General features: G+C 40.8%; 1 long non-coding RNA gene across 2 annotated transcripts; it reads right to left on the reverse strand.

Annotated features, from left to right (window-relative positions):
• Positions 1 to 3,487: 3,487 nt before the first annotated feature.
• On the reverse strand, positions 3,488 to 20,556 carry LOC112923779 (uncharacterized). Of its 2 annotated transcripts, XR_012002029.1 has the most exons (6): positions 20,196 to 20,556; positions 18,018 to 18,192; positions 10,827 to 10,976; positions 7,117 to 7,225; positions 6,349 to 6,390; positions 3,488 to 4,412 (listed from the first exon to the last, which is right to left on the reverse strand). It is a non-coding gene; the product is annotated as an uncharacterized lncRNA (long non-coding RNA). The 2 variants fall into 2 exon arrangements; XR_012002030.1 differs by lacking the exon at positions 18,018 to 18,192 and having other exon boundaries at positions 20,196 to 20,554.

Raw genomic sequence — 20,556 nt, forward strand, 5'->3', positions numbered from 1 at the left:
ACCTTTCATTAAAAAAAAAAACAAGATGAAGACTAAAAGAAAATGAGGTGATTGTATTTTTATGCTAAATTTAATTCCATTTCAGGGAAACAGTTTGCCAAAATGTTTTGTTAAATATTATAAAACAATTGGGGAAATTGTATTTTTATTTTGTTTCCTACATCCCTCATTTTTTTCTGTGGAGGACCATCAAGGACATGCCATCATTTTGTGTCTGTTATATTTTCTTATATTCTTTTTTAGTATTATTGTTCTAGCCACTATGTGATATTCTAGATCAAGTTTTTAACCACTATATAGCACTATCACTTGGGAATACTGGTTAAATAGTCATTTTGTATGCACTGATTTTATATTTCTAAGCACTAATGTTTTTGCTTTTGTTTTTTTTTATTTTTTATGTTTTTGCTTTTGAAACATTATTTGCTGTGCATCTTAAATGTCTATAAGTGGTAATTAAATTGTTAAGATTGGATTTGTCCTCAAATAGAAATAAAGAAATTACCCTTACTCTATAACAATATTATTCAGTAAATGTAAAATAGAAACTGCTAGGTTTTTTTAAAAAGGCTCAGAAGAAGCACAAAGTTAACTGGGCATAATGAAGCAAATGTAAGTTACATTAAAGAGAAGTACATGGTAATAGTAGTAACATATGCTAATGACTTGCACCTTTTAATTAATGGAGTTGTTTATCGGGCTCCAGACAGCCAGGCAGGAGTCTCTTCCATTATTTTTGGAGGTGTACAATCTTGCAAATTCAAAGTTGTTACGTATGGAAGGAATCCAGTGAGCTCCATGTAACTCAGAGGAGCCTTTCCAAGCCTGAAGATTCATTTTAATTGTAGATATTAATAAGATGTGCATTTTTTCCCATGTCCCTGTTCACCTGGTCTTGTACGTTGCCCGATTTCTATGTCACTGTTGAAATTGAGACTCGTTGTGTTAATTTTGGTCATTGTCAATGGTGTGACATGAAATGAATTAGAACTATCCTAAGTGAATGTGTAGAAACAAGTCAAATCTTTTAAAATACTTATGACAGAACATGAGAGGCACCTAACACTGGGAAACAAACAAGAGATGGTGGAAAGGGAGGTGGGTGGGGGGTTGGGCTGGGTGACGGGCACTGAGGGAGGCATTTGATGGGATGAGCACTGGATGTTATGCTATATGTTGGCAAATTGAACTCCAATCAAAAAATAATAAAATACTATGTCTATAAATGAAGGAATTTAAATAAATTGTTTTTCTTCCTATTTTGATCTGTGGAAGTAAATGTTTATTGAAGGCCTATGGAGCTCAGCTGAACTCTGATGACTTAAAATCAAATCAATATAAAATACGAAGAATGAATGGATGGGTAAGAAACTTGGATGGCCAAAATCAGGCACTTTGGTTTAGTAGGGTAGATCAGAGAATCCCAGGATCTTAAAGGTGGAAGGAATCTTTTAAAAGCCCCATGGATGGCGCAGCGGTTTGGCGCCTGCCTTTGGCCCAGGGCGCGATCCTGGAGACCCGGGATCAAGTCCCACATCGGGCTCCCGGTGCATGGAGCCTGCTTCTTCCTCTGCCTGTGTCTCTGCCTCTCTCTCTCTCTCTGTGACTATCATAAATAAATAAAAATTAAAAAAATAAATAAATAAAAAATAAAATAAAATAAAAGCCCCATGGATGGATGACTTATGGCTGGGCAAGTGAGAGGTCATAATGAAGTAATGGCACATTTTCAGGGTCACCAGCTAATAACTCAGCTTGAAGTGCAATCTGAGACCTACTCGTCAAGTAGGTCCACCATTAGGCTTCTTCCTTTTATATCTTGAGTGAAATCTGTCTGTGTGAAATCACCATCTAATTGTTTTTCACACTCTCTGCTAACAGGGCCATGGTTAATAGTGGCATATCCGCTCATGAAATATTATGCAGCCATTAAAGATAATATTTATGAAGTTTGCATAATACACAGGAAAGTCACCAGAAGGTAACAATAAAAGAAGCAGGAAATAAAGCTGTGTGTGTAGTATAATGATGATTGTTTTTGTAAAAACCCTTAACTAGAAATATGAGAGGAAAAACATTGAAAGTATCTATATTTATATTTGAATGGTAAGGCTAGCAAGAGATATTTTCCTTTATTCCCAATTTCCAATACTTTCAACTTCCTTTATAAGCATGTCCTGTTTTAGTATTTTTTTAAGATCTATTTATTTATTTGAGGGATAAAGAGAGAGAGTGTGTGTGGGGGGTGGGAAACAGGGAGAAGGAGAGGGAGAAACCTCAAGCAGACTTCATGCTGACAGCAGAGCCCTAACCGGGACTCGATCCAATGACCCGGAGATCATGACTTGAGCCAAAATCAAGAGTGGCATGTGCAACCTATGGAGCCACTCAGGCGCCCCAAGCATATCCAGTTTTAAAGTGGAAAACAACTGTTCTTCTATGTTTAAAGATAGCTAAGGCCAAGTCCTCTTGCGGGGGGTCTAATGATGTTTTCTGGAACAGGATAAACACCGAGCACAGAGGGCAAGCCATCCACTCAAGAAATTAACATGAGGACACTAGTAGTCATCCTCTGGCCTTTCTTTTACCCAGGCCCAGGAGGCAGGCGAATGCTCCCCAACCCCAAGGTCAGTCTGAGCCCTGAAAGAGAGGCACATTTAACAGAAACAGTGGATGCCTGAGTAGCTCAGTGGTTGAGTATCTGCCTTTGGCTCAGAACGTGATCCTGAGGTTCCGGAATCAAGTCCCCATCAGACTCCCCACAGGGAGCCTGCTTCTCCCTCTGCCTATGTCTCTGCCTCTCTCTGTCTCTCATGAATAAAAACAAAACAAAAACAAACAAACAAAAACACAGCAGCAGTAGAGGGCATTTTCCCCAGAGAAGATAAATCCATCACTAGCATCCTCTCCAAGCAACAGGGAACAGACTTGAGCAACACACAGGAAGCCTCCTGACACTGAAATTTGAGGGCCTAATTGAAATGGGAAAAATCCTGCGCTTCTTCACACTGCTTCGTTATTCATTTAAATTGTGATTGTGGAACATTCTAAAACATGTCAACTTTCACTGTCCCTCTGCTTACACTGAATCCAGAACACCTTTTCTTCTATCATGCCTTTCAGGCATCAAGGGTTGGATTCCCAATGGCCTTTCAATTGGCCTACTTGCTCTCCCAGAGGTGGATACTAATATTTCCCTTCTAACAACTTTATTGAGACATAGTTCACAAGCAATGAATTGCACATTTTTAAAATACACACTTTGAAGAGTTTTAACAAATTTGTAGACTCATGAAATCCCAACCACTAAGAAGGCACTAATGTTTCCATCACTCCAAAAGTTGCTTTGTGCCTCTTTGCTTCCCATCCCTCCTGGCTCCCCCCACACCCCTCCTTCTTTCTCTGGGCAACCATTCATCTGCATTCTGCCATTATAGACATCTTTTATTTTCAAAACATTTCTATCAGTGGAATAATACAGGAGATACTCTTTTGTATCTGGTTTATTAAACTCAAAATAATGGTTTTGGTATTCATCCACATTGTTAAAGGCATCAGTAAATGGTTTCTTTTCATTAATGATCAGTATTTCATTGTTTATTCACCTGTTGATGGGCTTTGGATCTGTTTCTATTGGCGGGGGGGTGTTACAATGAAGCTGCTAGGAAAATTCAGTGCAAATCTTTGTGTGGACATATGTTTTCATTTCTCTTGGGTAAATGCCTAGGCGTGGCATGGCTAGGTAACATGTTAGGTGTATATTTGCCATTTGAAGAAAATACTGTTTTCCATTTTCTGTACCCATAGCAGTGTGTGAGAGTTCTGCTGATTCCACATCAGTGCCATCACTTGGCATACTCAGCCTTTAGCCCCTCTGGTGGGCACACATAGGTATTTTGTTGGGGGTCATGCCTCCGAAGCCCATCCTGGTCTCCCTGGGAAAGAAAGCCCAGAGAAGGACTACTGGCACCCCTGGTTTGTTTTTCTCTGTGTTTGAGTGTTTATTCTGCCCTAGAAAAATCTTTAGACTCTCCATAGAAGGGCTTGACATCCACTTGAAAATGATTCCAAATGCTTCTTTTCCAGAGCTTCTTGTTCTGTCCTGATCATGAAGTGAGCCAGCATTCATTGAATTTCTACCATATTCATTTGCTAGGGTTGGTTCCTTCTGCAGATAGAATCGGGTCCATGACTTCCCTTGCTTCTTTCTGGTTGCTGGAGCAGTCCATGGTATTCCTTAGCTTGTGACCACATTGCCCCAATCTTGCCTCTGTCTTCACATGGCCTTCTCCCCGTGGGTGTCTTCTCATCTGTGCATCTGTCTCAAACCTCTCTCTACCTCTCTTATGAGGACCCTCAGCATAGGATGTAGGGCATATCTCGATAATCCAGGATGATCTCATCTCCAGGTCCTGAATCACATCAGAAAAGATCCTTTTTTCAGGTAACATTCTCAGATTCTAGGAATTGGACATAGATATCTTTTGGGACAATCATTTTTCAACCTCCCAAACTTGCTAAGATCTAGGTTCCAGGCTAGATACTATGTTGACTATTTGATTTCCTAAAACAAAACAAAACAAAACCCTGTGAAGTATTTTTCAGGTAATACAGGCTTAAGGAAGTATCTTGTTGAAATGCAGTGCAGTTTGAGGTAGAACCAGTCATCAAACCTAGGCTTTCCTGCCTCCCATAAAATCTCCACAGAGATTTTAACATATCCCAAATCCTGAAAGTCCCATTGAAATGTCTTTAGTAAGTGGATTCTTGGAATTAGATCTACCAATTTTGCTCCATTATTGAATGTTCTAAATGGTACTTCGGTCAGTGGTTCTAAATCCTGACCACACAACAGAACTCTCACAGGAGAGCTTTTTAGAAATGATTGATGCCCAGTTCATCCCTGAACCATTAAAGCCATATTCTGTGGGGGTGAAGGGTTGTCTAGCTTTTCTGAAAGCTCCTCAGGTAACCTCTTGTACAGCCAGCATTATGGAATGCTGGGGTGCGTTACCAAACCTGTGCCATCTTCTATGCTGTCTATCATTTTCCTTGGAAGTACTCTGAAATAGGTCAGTTCTATTCAGTGATCAGAAGTTACCCTGAAATCTTCCAGTATAAAAACCCAATTCCTGTTTTATTTTATTTTTAATGATTCTATCTATCTATCTATCTATCTATCTATCTATCTATCTATCTATCATCTATCTATCTATTTGAGAGAGAGAGTACAGAGGTAGAGGGAGAAGCAGACTCCCCACTGAGCAGGGACCCTGATGTGGGGCTCCATCCTAGGACCCTGGGACCATGACCCAAGCCAAGGGCAGATACTTAACCAACTGAGCTACCCAAATACTCCCCAATTCCTGTTTTACATTTATCCACCAAGTCTTTGGAAACTGCAAAATGAGTGACTTAGATTATCAGCTCATTGGCTTATCAATTTAAGTTCTAGGTGCACCTGAGTGGCTCAGTGGTTGAGTGTCTGCTGTTGGCTCAGGTCATGATCTGGGGATCCTGGGAACAAGTCCCACATCAGGCTCCCAGCAGGGAGCCTGCTTCTCACTCTGCCTATGTCTCTGCCTCTCTCTCTGTGTCTCTCATGAATAAATAAGTAAATCTTTTTAAAAAATTTAAGTTCTCTATATAGGAATGAACGAATAATGGATGAATGAGCTTATTCTGTAGATCTGCAGACTTTCTCTGAGTCTTTGAGTCAACCATCACCAAGGTGCTTCTTGAAGAGAGAGATTCTTTTTTCTTTTTAAGTAGGCTCCACAAGGGTCTTGAACTCATGACCCTGAGATTAAGACCTGAGCGGAGATCAAGAGTCAGATGCTTAACCAACTGAGCCACTCAGGTACCCCAAGAGAGAGATTTGGTAGACCTTTATATATAGAAAGTTACGTATCAAAACTCCATCACCAAAAACTTCACACAGTAAGACAGAATGAAAGACATCAGTTGCATCAAAGGAACACAGAGTCAATTGCAATGTTTCTTCTTTATATTAAGAAAGGCATCTTATTTTCTTCTTTTGCATAATTAGAAGTGGCTGGGTGGATTTCATCTGATTTTTTTCCTCTAAAAAAAACTGCCTAAGGTTAAAAGCTGGCATGGAAAAATTATCTCCAAAGTAAATATTTGAGAGACCATTGTAACACCTTAGTATTTGCTCCTTTGAACACAGTAATTAAGGCATTTAGATACCTATGTTGATATACTTCAAATGTCCATGTGGAATATCTTATTTTGTGTTCTGCATTTGTCGGTGCAGTTCCCACGTGCTTTTAACTCTGACTCTATTGGGTTCTTTTTTACTTGATATTTCATTATGATTTTTCTCACCTTACACACTTCAGCTGAGAAATTGCCAGTATTCAGATTTGTCTGAAAAAAAAAAAACTTATTATGGGTAATGTTTTTGGTTTGCTCTTTTTTAAAAAAAAAAAAAATTCATTTATTCATGAGAGGCAGAGGGAGAAGCAGGCTCCATGCAGGGAGCCTGATGTGGGACTCGATCCCGGATGTCCAGGACCAGGCCCTGGACTGAAGGTGGCTCTAAACTGCTGAGCCACCCGGGCTGCCCTGGTTTGCTCTTTTGTATGATAGAAGAGTCTATTTGCATATTTTCCATAGAGAACCAAGGGCTACTCAAGACTGCTCTTAAGATTTACTTTTATCTGTGTGATCTACACACGTTAGGAAGACATAGGAAAAGAAATTTGGTGTGGTTGCCAAGTAATCTGAGTATTTTCCAAGCTGAAGTCTCTTTTGCGGAATATTAAACTGATAGGAATAAGTTGTCATCAAATCAGATGTCTGAGTTGGGGTCTTATCAAACAGAAGAGTCCCTGAGGGGGCCCTTCTGTGGAATATGCAAAGCTCCTGAATAATGAGTCATGGATCTGTTCTCTACCTAGATGGACCAAGGATACTGTGTGGTAATCATACAAGTTATTCCCTAGTGCAATTTGAGTAGACTCCTAAAAAACAATAGCTCCCTAGGGCACTCTCTTCTGAAAGAATTGTGCAACTTCATTTTTTCCAGAAAGGATTCAGCAGGGACATTTTAAAATATTTCCCCTCTGGATGTGCCGAGAGGGCAGTTCTCACCTATCTGAATGGTTGGGAAGAACAGTTCCAGAAAGTACAAGTAGAGGCTTGCCAAGAGAATCTGCATTATTACTCTGTCCTCAAATGCTCAATGGGTAGAGGGTGTGGCCTGAAAAAAAGGGAACACATAATAATTTTCCATTTAGTCACATAATAAGTACATTTCCCACAGTCAGTTGATTTGGGTCATTTGGACCATTGCAGAACTGGAATGCTACCTACTTGACCTGATTTAGTTGTTAGGAAAGCCAAAAGCCAAGGAAACTGACATTTCAGAGATGAGTGATTTTGGCCAAATTTATTACTGAATCAGATATCTACAAAGTGTTCTGAATGACTGTTAAAGCATCAGGCTCGAAGTGCCCAGAAGTCACTGGTCAACTGGGCAAATTTGTGTAGTTACAGTCTTACTTCATCACAAATGATGGGTATTTCTCCACTTCACGTGACTTTAAAGAGGGTTAGCCAAAATCTATTACTCACTCTTTTGAGGGAAACACATTGCTTACAGAGATCAACAAATATTTATAAAATGTGGCTTTTGCCTTAGGGGACTTCACAATCTCCATGTAGGATACACCATTAACTCATTGATGGAGCTTGAATAAGTAACAAAAAATAGAGTAGGAAGATCTTTCTTTGGTAATCTTGAAAGGAAGCAAAGCATCCACGAAGGACAGGCATCAACATCCTCATCTTCCATGAAGCCAGCCACTAGATGTGATGACTGGATGAAGAGAACCAAGGTTCACAGAGGATGAAAACAGAAACCAGAAAAATGGCACAGGGTAGGTACTTACTCTATGTTTGCCAAATAATCATAATCTTAAGCCACTGCTATATGACTCATTCAGTGAATGTAAAAATACCCACTTATATTTATTTAAACAACAACAACAACAAAAAAGGGAATGGGAAATGCATTAATGTTCCTGAAAAATTCAGAATCGCACACAGGCTTTGCTGGAAACAGGTACTCCTACTACTCAGGTTGCAGCCTGTCTCTCATTTCTGAATGTTGAATAAGACTCTTATTAACATCAGCTGGGTATTCTCTAACATAAATTCTTAGAGTTGGAAGAGACTCTAGAGAATACTTGGCAACCACTCCAAATTCCTCTTCATGTGTTGCTCTAAGGAGTATAAGCTAAGCATGACTCCTTGAACCCACTTTGGGTTGTGTCTCCATTTCTGTGCGCATCATTGTGGGTAGGAGAGATGAAATGTTCTGATTGGCCAGGCATGTTCATATGCTATTGCTATCCCTTATCCTGGGTGGTTATGCACGGAAAATGTGAAAATATGGTCTGTCCAGAAGAAGAGGCAATGGATGTCAGACCAGAATAGAAAATAGACCTCCACTATAAATGCCATGCCTTGTGTATTTACTAAGAGCTAGGAACTGTACAAAGAGCTGTATAAATGGTAAAACATTTTATCTACTCAACAATCCTGTGAAGGTGGGAGGATAGTCAAAATATTTACAGTCACCTGTGAATCAGAACAAGTGTGGGAAGGCCCCCATCGACTTGGAACAGGATCCCAGAGATCCATCTTGTGCCAAGCATTAACCCCTTATTTACTGGGTCAGGAGGGCTTCTGGAGAAGAGGGGTCTTATGGAGAAGGGGGGTCTTATGGGAGAGATCAGGACAGCTGGGTGGTGGGAAAGAACAGAGGGCTTGAGACAGAGAGACTCATAATAAACTGATCCAGAAGAATTTTACTATTTTCTAATAGCTGGCTGGCCATATTAATGCATACCAGATAGTTGATAGTCACAGATTTAGGGGATATCTCTAGTTTACAGATGAGGAAATTGTATCTCACAGAAGCTAAGTAACTTGCTCAAAGTCACATTAGTAAACTGTAGATCTGAAATTCAAAGCCAGGTGTACATTCTACTAAAGCCCATGCCCTACAAAGAATTAGAGTAACCCAAAGGTCCTTCATATATTATAATAAGAAATGTCCATATATACCTGTGTCTTGTCCTTGAATGAGAAACAGGAGGCTACTCCAAAAGACCCATGTGGCCCCAATGTGCCAGAATGGCTTTTATCAGTAAGACAGGACTCATGAAGATGCCCAGGATCCCAAAACTCCACCTTCCCATCATTCATTCTATCACCATGATTACTATTCCATTAAATGTTACATGATTATCTAAATGTTCAACATCTGGTTCTGGGGATAATAAGATGTAAAAGTAATGGTATAAGCACTGGTCATTTCTTATATTATTTCACGTACAACTTTAGCTTTGCTGCAAAAATCCAAAGGAAAGAAAATGTTTTATTGGAAAAGTTGAAAGTTCTTTGAGCATATTTTAGCATTTGTAACTTTTATATTTTAAAGATTAATTCATTCATTCGTTTGTTTATTTATTTGACAGAGAGCACAAGCAGGGGGAGCACCAGGCCGAGAGAGAAGGAGAAGCAGGCTCCCCACTGAACACGAAGCCCAATGTGGGGCGGGGGGGCTCTATCCCAGGACTCTGAGATTATGACCGGAGCTGAAAGCAGATGCTTAACCCACTGAACCACCCAGGTGTCCACATTTGTAACTTTTTAAAGGTTGGTTCTGGAATGTAAGCCACTCCCGGCCCTCGCCACCTTGTAAATTTCTCCATAGCAAGTATAAGCATTAGGGAATACAGAGTCTTTCTGCAGCTTTTGATTGAGACTGATTTCATTCCCTCCCTAACACTGTGGTAGTCACCAGAAAAGCATGGATGAGTAAAATAATGTCCCTAGATTATAACTGTGTGGTGGAAACAAGTATAAAAAAATTTTGTGATTTTGTGACAAATTGTTAGTTTTGCTAAATGTGAAGAGGTTTTACACAAGGGTCATTGAGGTCATGTTGCCTGGGTTAGAATTCCAGCTCCACTACTTACTGGTTCTATGAAATTGAACCTGGCATTAAATAAGCTCAGGTTTTGTTTCCTAATCTGTGATGTGGGGATATAATATCACCTTCATGTGGTTGTATTGAAGATTCATGAAACAATCCATGTAAGGCATCTAGCATAGTATCTGGTATATTTTATACCAAGTACTCTGAGAATAATCATGAAACAGGGAAATATGAGGAAGACCAGAGAATCAGTGAAGGCTTCCAGGAAGAAATATTGCTTAAATGAATTTTGAAAGATATAAAGAATTGACTAAATAAAGAAGGAGGCACAGCATTAAGATAAGAAGTGTCAGTTAAGAATCATCAGTAAAGTAAGGTAAGAAGACAACAGACACCATGCTGTTACCAGGACACTGGCTAGTATAAAGGGAGTGACAAGATAGACAGAAGAGGATAAGATATATGGGGCCTGTGTGACATGCTTTATGTCTGTCCCTGAGTCTGTAGCAGTGCCTTGCACCATGCTCATGAATGAATGAGTGAGCAAATGAATGAACTAATGAATATATATATATATATATATATATATATATATATATATATATAATCTTACATTTTTAAAGCTATGAGGGAGTGGGGTGGTTGTGGTGGTGGAGAAAATCTTTGCTTCCAGCCCACCATATCCCCATGATAAGAAAGGCAGATTCTACAAAGATGCTGGCATTGGGCAATCCCATGACAATGGAAAGCTGTCACAACCACATGGCTGGTACAAGGGAGGAGGTAGTGTCTGCACCCAGTGGAGCTGGAGTGGGTTAGAAGAGCTATCATCATGGGGGGACACAAGTACTACCAGACATGCTTCCCTGAAGAAGGTCAGGAAAAGGAAGCTATTCCTCCATTTCCTGCCTTTCTGGTCCCTCTGTCTCCAGATGATGTCTTCCATCGGTCAAACGAACTGGAGGTCAGCTCTCAAGGCGGCCCAAGTATGCTTCTTTCCAAGCTGGACAGAGAAGAAGAGAGAATGTATGAAAATGAAAGTGTCAAATGGAAAATCCCCACCACAGATATCAAAATCATTCACAGATCTTAAGATATGGTTGGTCTACTGTGAAGACTGCTCACTGTGACTTTAACTTCAACTGACTTGAATCCACATTTTAAAATTTCCTAACATGAAACTGGGCCATTTTATTTCACCATACAGAAGAATAAACTCAAAATGGATTAAAGATGTAAATGTGAGACCTGAAACCACAAAAATCCATGAAGAGAGCATGGGCAGTTATTTTTCTCTGACATGAGCCATAGCAACATTTTTCTAGATATGTCTCCTGAGGCCAAGAGAAATAAAAGCAAAAATAAACTGTTGGAACTACATCAGAATAAAAAGTTTCTGCACAGCAAAGGAAACAATCAAAACTAAAAGGCAACCTGCTGAATGGGAGAAGATATTTGCAAAAGACATATCTGATAAAGGGTTAGTATCCAAAATATATAAAGAACGGATACAACTCAACACCCAAAAATCAAATAATTCAATTAAAAATAGGCAGAAGACATGAACAGACATTTCTCCAAAGAAGGCACACAGATGACCAACAGGCACATGAAAGGATGCTCAACATTACTCATCATCAGGGAAGTGCAAATCAAAACTACAATGAGATATTATATTATAGCTGTCAGAATGGCTAAAATCAACAACACAAGAAACAACAAGTGTTGGTGAGGATGTGGAGAAAAAGGAACACTCTCACTGTTGTTGGGATGCAAACTTAGTGCAACCACTGTGGAAAACAGTATGGACTTTCCTCAAAAAGTTAAAAATAGAACTACCCTACAATCCAGTATTTGCCCTACTGGGTATTTACCAAAAAATCTAAAAAGACTAATTCAAAAGGACACATGCTGCCCTATATTTATTGTATCATTATTTCCAGTAGTCAAACTATGGAAACAACTTAAGTATCTATCAATAGATGAATGGATAAAGAAGATGTGATTGATATATATATATACATATATCAGTATATTAATATATTGATATATATTAGCATATTATTCTATCAATAGATCTAATAATATCTTATTAATATCTCAATATATTAATATATTTATATATTAGCATATCATTCAGCCATAAAAAAGAATGATATCTTGCCATTTGCAAGAACATGGATGGAGCTAGAGGGTAGAATGCTAAGTGAAATAAGTCAATCAGAGAAAGACAAATGCCATATGATTTCACTCATATGTGGAATTTAAGAAGCAAACAAATAAGCAAAGGGGAAAAAAACAGTGAAACAGACAAACCAAGAAACAGACTCTTAACTATAGAGAACAAACTGATGGTTACCAGAGGAGAGGTGGGTGGGGGAGATGGGTGAAATAGGGAATGAGGATTAGGGAGGGCACTTTTCATAATGAAAACAATAGCAAATTAAATTTAAAATATCATAACATAATGATATATCATCAAAAATTAAAATCACAAAAGTTATGAAGAAGAGGCAGATTACTCACAAATAAAAGCAATTAAACTTAACATGGACTTCTCACCAAGCAGACTAGATGCCAGGTGACAATGACAAAGTAATATTTCCTAAATGATAAAGGGAAATAATTGCCATATATAATATTATACCTAGATGAATTATCATCAACATTGGTGGAGGTGATGTGGGGTGGGAAGGGGATGGGCAAAATTCTCTTTCCCCCAGATATACAATAACTAAGAAAGTTTACTACCTGTCTAAATCCGTTTGTTTACAACAAGATACTATAAACCGGGTGGCTTAAACAAAACATTTATTTCTCACAGTTCTGGATGCTAGGAAGGTCAAGATCAATATGCCAGCTGAGGGGCACCTGAGTGACTTGGTCGGTAGAGCCTGTGACTCTTGATCTTGGGATCATGAGTTTGTGCCCCAGGTTAAGTATAGAGATTACTTTTTAAAAAAAATTTTTTTAAAGATTTTATGTATTTATTCATGAGAGACACAGAGAGAGAGAGAGAGAGAGAGAGAGAGAGAGAGAGGTGCAGAGACACAAGCAGAGAGAGAAGCAGGCTCCCTGCAGCCAGCTGGTTCAGTTCCTGATAAGTACCCTCTTTCTTGGCTTGCAGATGGCCCTTTTCCTGCCATGGACTCACGCAGCAGGAAGAGACAGGAAATTCCCTGGTCTCTTCTTATATGGACACTAATCCCATCATGAGGACTCCTCAAGCCCTCATCTAAAGGTGGCCCCACCTCCTGATAGCATCACATTGGGAGTTAGGGCTTCAATGAATTCTGGAGGAACACATGCACTCAGTTCATAACACTACTCCAGCATCCTCAATAAAAGAATATACAAAATATACTTTACAAGAAGAAAAATAGGGATACCTGGGTGGCTCAATGGTTGAGTGTCTGCCTTGGCTCAGGGCATGATCCCAGAGTCCTGGGTTCGAGTCCCATATCAGGTTCCCCACAGGGAGCCTGCTTCTCCCTCTATGTCTCTGCCTCTCTCTGTGTCTCTCGTGAATAAATAAATAAGATCAAAGAAGAAGAAGAAAGAAGAAGAAGAAGAAGAAGAAGAAGAAGAAGAAGAAGAAGAAGAAGAAGAAGAAGAAAGAAGAAAAATCAACCCAAGATGAAGGCGTGAGGCCAGAAACAATGAAAACCCAGAAACTGAGTAATGTATGGTAAAAGTTAACAAGTATTTATTGATAAAACTAACCAATTCCTGTAAAATAAACATTGAATTGGATTGTGTTTCTAAAAAGGTAGAACTTCTGATAAAACAATAATAAAAATAGTCTGTATTTTACATCAAACTGATGCTAAAATTTAGTTGACCGTGGCCTGATTTTTCTCATGGCAGCTATATTTTCTTATAGCCTCAGGCTTTATATGATGAACACATTTATTCTCATTACCAGGTGACTTTTAAATAAACATTTTACTTTAGTACAGTTTTAGACTTACAGAAAAGTCACACAGACCCAGTTCCCTCTATTTTAATCTTACCTTCTTATGGTACACTTGTCACAACTAAGGAATCAACATTTTTTTCTGATGTCCCTTTCCTGCTCCAGGACCCATTCAGGACACCCCACTATATTTAATCACTAAGCACAGCCCACACTCAAGGAGTGGAGAGTTAAGCTCCCTCTCCTTAAGGGACGATATCTACATCAATTATCTGGGATTCTTCTGTGTGGTACATTTACATCTTCTCCCTATTAATCATTCAATTATTCTTTCATATCAATATAGATTCCTGGATATTTATTTTATACTTTAGATTAAAATCCAACATTTATATTATCATTCAAATTGTTCCAGTTTTGGCCATTGAGAGCTCCTCCAGGTTGGCTCTTGTGTCTCTTCTACATGGCCCCATTGCTTGTTTTTGAGCGTTTCCTTACTTTCTTGCTATTTCCAGATGCTCCAGGCTCATGTTGTACATTCCCTGCCCCAGCCCTAGAATCAGCCATATTTCCATGAAACTTGGTTTCTTTATCATGACTAGCTCTCAAACAACCCCAGTATAAAAAGAAAATTAAACTCCTGGGATCAGAATCATTTCCAGTTCCTCCTTTTGCCAACAGAGCTCTGTCTCATCAGAAAATGTAGTGCTGGTGGGCTAGCCTATAAATAGCACCGCCGACAAAATGGTTTTGACCTGAGCAGCCCTTAAAAAGTCAAGATGCCTGGGCCACGCACTTGGGGATTCAGATCCAGGAGATCTGAGAAACTGTTCAGATCCTTCAAGTTCCAAAGGTGATGGTGATGAGCCAATAAGGCTGAGGACAATATATAAATAGCTTTAAAATGTCTAAACTTTGATAATCTATCATTTATTGAGCAACTACTGTAGGCTATACATTTTTTTTAAGATTGTATTTATTTATTCATGAGAGACACAGAGACAGAGAGGCAGAGACACAGGCAGAGGGAGAAGCCGGCTCCCTAAGGAAAGCCTGATAGGGGACTTAATCCCAGGACTTGGGGATCACGACCTGAGCCAAAGGGAGATGCTCAACCACTGAGCCACTCAGGCTACCCACACATGATCTTATTTAACCACCATAACAACCCTAGAAATTAAGGTTATAATCCAATGTTAACTAAATCTGAGTAATTTGCTCATGGTCACAGAACAGGTGTGTCCATGCTAAAATAGTTTTAATCAAAGTCACAGCTTGTACTTGATTTTCTGTCATACTATTTCCTACATAAAAGCGTTCCTACAAAGTGGCTTGTAAAAGTACGTAGCACTTCCTCTCCGTGGTTTGCTAGCCACTGGAAACAGGCCACTTTCCCTCATTTCATGGCCACTTGTCCTTTTCCACAGTAGCTGAAATAATATGCTGTGTTCCACTGAGTAGCCAAATCAAATTATCCTAGACTTTGATAAATTTGCCATTAAGGGCTATTTAGTGGACAGGAAGGAGAGCTAAAATAAGAATGGAGAGAGGAATTTGGTTTTATGTCCTCCTAATAACAAGGCAAAATTGGAGGCCCCCAAAATCATAACTAAAGTTGCAAAATAACAATGTGGATTTTAAGCTTTTTAAACCAATTTCCGAAAAGGTAACAAATTTAGGGATTAACTAATTGTAAAACTTCTGATCTTCCAGGCAAGGGTTCTGGACAAAAACACAGATGAGATACAGAAAGAGACAGAAACTGGGGCACCTGGGTGGCTCAGCGGTTGAACGTCTGCCTTCGGCTCAGGTCGTCTGTGTCATGCCCCCATTTCTTCTGACTTTCTGACTTCCAGACGCTGAGGTCGGGCCAACCTATTAATCTCCCTACCTTAAAGTCAACTGATTTGGGATTAATTACATCTGCAAAATCCCCTCACAGCAATACCTAGATTGGTGTTTCATTGACTAACTAGGAAAATATGTGTTTACACCAGGGGCCAGGAATTTGGGGAACATCTTAGAGTGCTGCCTCCCACAGAAAAAGGGAGATAAGAGGAGGGGGAGACAGAACCATGGAGCAAAGTCATTTTATTTTTATCTCTCTGATGTCTTTATTGATATTTCTATATTTCTTTCCCTTTTCTCTCCCTCTCTTCTCTAACCAAAATGTCACCTGTATTGAGAGTTATGTGGTATGTAAAACTGAATCAGAAGATTGAAATGAATGCCCTTAAATTTATCCAGACCAGGGGTCTTCCAGCCTTTTTTGTGACCAGTGGGGATTTTCCTGTTCCTAAAGATGGGAAATGGAAGAGAAGAGAGAGCTACCTGCTGCTTTGGCCTCCCTTCAGGAAGTCCCGGTGAAGCCCAGAAAAGGATCCACAGTGCCAGCCAACCAACACGGCCTCGAGAGGGCCACATCTCCTGGATGGGGATCCCCAAGTGTTCCTTTTTGTTTGGATCTGAGGAGGTCATGTACAGACCATTCATGGAAGGTGAGGGCATGGAACCAGCTTTTCTCCCTCCAGGACTGCACAGCTCTAAGTGTAGGGTTAAAACTTAAGTGTCTTAAGTGTAGGGTTCATACTTCATACCTGTGCTGATGTGCACTCTTTATTTTTAATTTTTTTATTTTTCTAAGGATTTTATGTATTTATTCATGAGAGAGACACACACAGAGAGAGAGAGAGAGAGGCAGAGACATAGGCAGAGGAAGAAGCAGGCTCCTCACCAGTAACCCAGTGCAGGACTAGATCCCACGACCCCGGGATCTCACCCTGAGCCAAAGGCAGACACTCAACCACTAAGCCACCCAGGTACCCCAATAATCTACCTTTTAAAATGACACAACACACCTGGGGAGACCAGAAAGCAAGGTCACCTGAAGCACATTATGATGCCTGTGGGTCTACAGGCACTTTTGCTTATTCACTGCAGCACGCTGTCTATTCAATAATTAAGCAGCATAGTAGGAATCCGATAATCTCAGCACATATTTGTGACAGTATTCAATGCTCATTATATGTCAGAACATTCATATCACTCAACTTTTCTCATAGATGCATCTGAGAGATGGCAGTTTTGTTTTTTTGGTTTTGGTTTTTTTTTCTTGTTTTTTTTTGTTTTTGTTTTTGTTTTTGTTTTTGAGAGATGGCAGTTTTAACAAAAAGCTGATCTTTGGGCTCTGAACAAGAAGTTGAACAGCTCAGAATGAAGGTGACTAATTTCAAGCCTCTGGATCTTGAAAAACTGGAAGGCGAGCTCTCCAAGATGAAATAATTAATGATTTTTGGAGCAGCCCATTGCAAAGATACCCAAATATTGCAAAACATGCAATTTGTGTTCTCCTTCCCTTTGCTACAACACCCTCTGTGCTCCAACAAAAACAAAATAAATGAATTGACTTGATGTTGCACCTGATAGGAAGTTCTGACTCAGTCCCATTGTTCCAAATGTTAATACCCGATAAAGAGACATAAAATAGAGTTCATTAAAAGTCTATTCAGTATAATATAATACAAAGTATAGACTGGAAGATGTTTATTTTATTCTTTCCGTAGTTTGTTATATAGTTCAGTAATATAAAGTTGTATCTGTGTATGTTATTGTCTGTATAGTGTATATTAAAGGCATATAAATTATCACTAATAAAAAGACAATTCAGTAAAAATCAAGCAAAAGACGGGCTCCTGGGTGGTTCAGTCGGTTAAACGCCTGACTCTTGATCTCGGCTCAGGTCTTGCTCTCATGGTAATGAGTTCGAGGCCTGTGTTGGGCTCTACACTGGGCATGGAGCCTACTCAAAAACAAACAAAAAAACAAAAACAAAAAAAACAAAAAAATGAGCAAAAGATTTGAACAGATCTCTCACCAAAGAAATAAATAGATGCAAAGATGTTCAACATCGCTAGCCAGGAAAAACATGCAAATTAAAACCAAATGAGACACTACCACAGGCCCATTAGAATGGCTAAATTTTTAAAAATTGACATTACTATATGCTAGACCTCAAGTCTAGACTTGTATTTAAAAAAAAAAAAAGTGACACTACTAGGTGTTGGTGAGAATGTGGAGAAGCTGGAATTCTCATGCATTGCTTAACATGACAGAACTTTCTTCTCTTACATATCTGGAGGCCAGAAGTCCAAAATCAAGGTGCAGACAGGATGGCTGTCCCTCTGGAGGCTCTAGCAGAGAATCTTTCCTCTTCTGGCTTCTGGTGGCTACTGGCATTCACTGGCGTGTGGCTGCGTCTCTCTCTGGTCTCTTCCACAGGTCTATCTCTAAACTTCCTCTGCCTCTTTGTCATGAGGATACAGGAGATGGTACTTAGAGCCCACCCAGATAACCCAGGACAAAGTCCTCCCCTTGATCCTTAACTTCATTCACATCTTTGGCCACATGAGGTAGTTTTCACAGATTCTGGGGAATAGGATGCAGATGTATCTTGAACACACTACACAACCCAGATATCCATCAACTGGTGAATGACTAAACAGATGGTGACAGGTCCATACAGTGGGATATTACCCAGCCATAAGGAAGAACTAGCTACCAATAGGTGCAATATCGTGGATGCCTTTCAAAAGCATTCTGCTAAGTGAAGGAAGCCAGGTTCAAAGGCCAGACAATGTATGATTCCATTTGTATGATATTCTAGAAAAGCAACACTGTAGGGATAGAAACCTGATCAGTGGTTTCCAAGAGCCAGAGGTATATGAAGGGGCTTGACTTCCAAGGGGTACAGAGAACTTTTGGGGGTGATGGAAATGTTAAATGTGTTGATTATGGTCTTGGTTACATGACTACATACATTTCAAAACCCGTGAAACTACACATTTAAAATTGGTGAATTTTATGTTATATAAAGTTTACCTTAATAAATCCACTTTTACAAAGCATATAAATGAAATGTCTTGCATTTAATTGGTAATTTTTTGAGCTCCTGGTATGTTCTGCCAATGGGTTATAATTTTTCATGTTGTCCTGTAGATTTAACAAAGTTTGGAAAATTTCTGTCCCTCCTTCTGTGCCTCTGCCTTAGAAAACATTATTAGCCTCTATGAAGAAGAGAAGAATTCTATACCAAGATCACATTCCTTTGTGTGGCAAGGGAACCCGTTGTTTTTGGAATGTCTTATAACTCCCCAGCCCTACACATTTCTTCCCCAGCCACTGCACCCATCTGATTAGTTCACGGGCCCTCATCTCTCTCCATTTAGATCCCCACTCCATAGCGACACCAAAATTCTTTTCCCAAGGATCAAATCTGTCATGTAAATTTTAGGCTTAAAAATAATTTTTGTTCTCTTTCCTCCTGTAAAATAAATTCATATGCTATGCTAGCTAGAACTCTTAATAGTAAACTCTTAAACACGGCTTCCCGCCTCACCATCGACCACCTTCCATAAGGTACACTCCGTGGTTCTGGCTTCTGAATCTCTTCCAATTTCTTGCATACAGTGCATTTCATACTCTGTGTTTTTGCTGATGTCTTTTCTGGTTCCCCATATTTCCTCCTTGCCACCCACCTTATCATCCACTCATTGGCTTAGGCCTCACGCCGCCGCTGCCCATCTGTGACCCCATCACTGTGTCAATGGACACAATGGGATGGGAGTCCTCCAAAGGTTTGCACCCGTGATTCTCAAACGCCACTCCACAATCAACCCACACTCCAGAGATTCCGATTGGATTGTTACAGGAGTTGCGAGGCATCAGAGAAGCTTCCCAGGTGCCTCTAACCTGTAGCCCGGTGGGTGAACCATTGGCTTTGGCCAGGCCGCAAGAGCTAGAAGAGGCTTTCACTCACTGGGGGAGGTGTGGCGGGACACCAAGAAGGTAAGCACAGAGAAACCGAGCAACGCAATCACAGTGGCACCGCTGGGCTCTGTTGATGGGGCAAATGCCCCTGGAGGCCTGCTGCCCTGAATTCAGTAGCACTTTAAAATAATTCTTTAATTAGTCCCATCCCCTCTGTAATGTGAAAAATAGCACTACCTGCGTTGCAGACATTCCTTTTGGTTGCGTTTACAGGTAATGCTTGGTGATCATACGCCTCCAGCGATTCCCTCCCAACAGTCCCGGGTGACCTTTGTCCATCCAGTGGGAAACCCCTACCTTCAGACACCCGATGCAGCTTCCCTATGCCTCCTGCAGGGGTAACGGACCTGACGGCCCCCAGCACACACGCACACGCACACGCACACGCACACGCGGACGGCAGGGAAGGCAGCTGGAGCCCGCCTACAGCGTCCAGGCCTGGGGGTGGGGGTGGGGGTGGGGTGGGGCTGGACGCAGCACCTGGGCCTCCTCGCAGCGGGGTTCGTGGGCAGGATCGGATCCCTCTGAGCCGCGCGCACGTCGTTCTTTCTTTTCTCGGGGCCAGGGAACTAGGAGTGCAGACTCCTCGGAAACCACTCGGAAAGCCCCTCCGCAGCGCGCCCCGAGCAGGGGGCTGTGGCCGCCCGGGGGACCGGGGCGCGCCCCCCGCAGCCTTCGGGGCCGCGCAGCACCGGCCTCGCCCTCGCCCTCGCCCCAGAGCCGGGCATGGGAGGTCCGGGGAGCCCTCGCCCTCCTCGCCCTCGCCCTCGCCCTCGCCCAGCCCAGGATCTCCCCGTGGGAACGCGCCCGCGGCCGCCCCGCCGCGGGGCCCGGAGGCGCG

This window comes from Vulpes vulpes, chromosome 6, assembly GCF_048418805.1.
Source record: "Vulpes vulpes isolate BD-2025 chromosome 6, VulVul3, whole genome shotgun sequence".
Classification (NCBI taxonomy): domain Eukaryota; kingdom Metazoa; phylum Chordata; class Mammalia; order Carnivora; family Canidae; genus Vulpes; species Vulpes vulpes.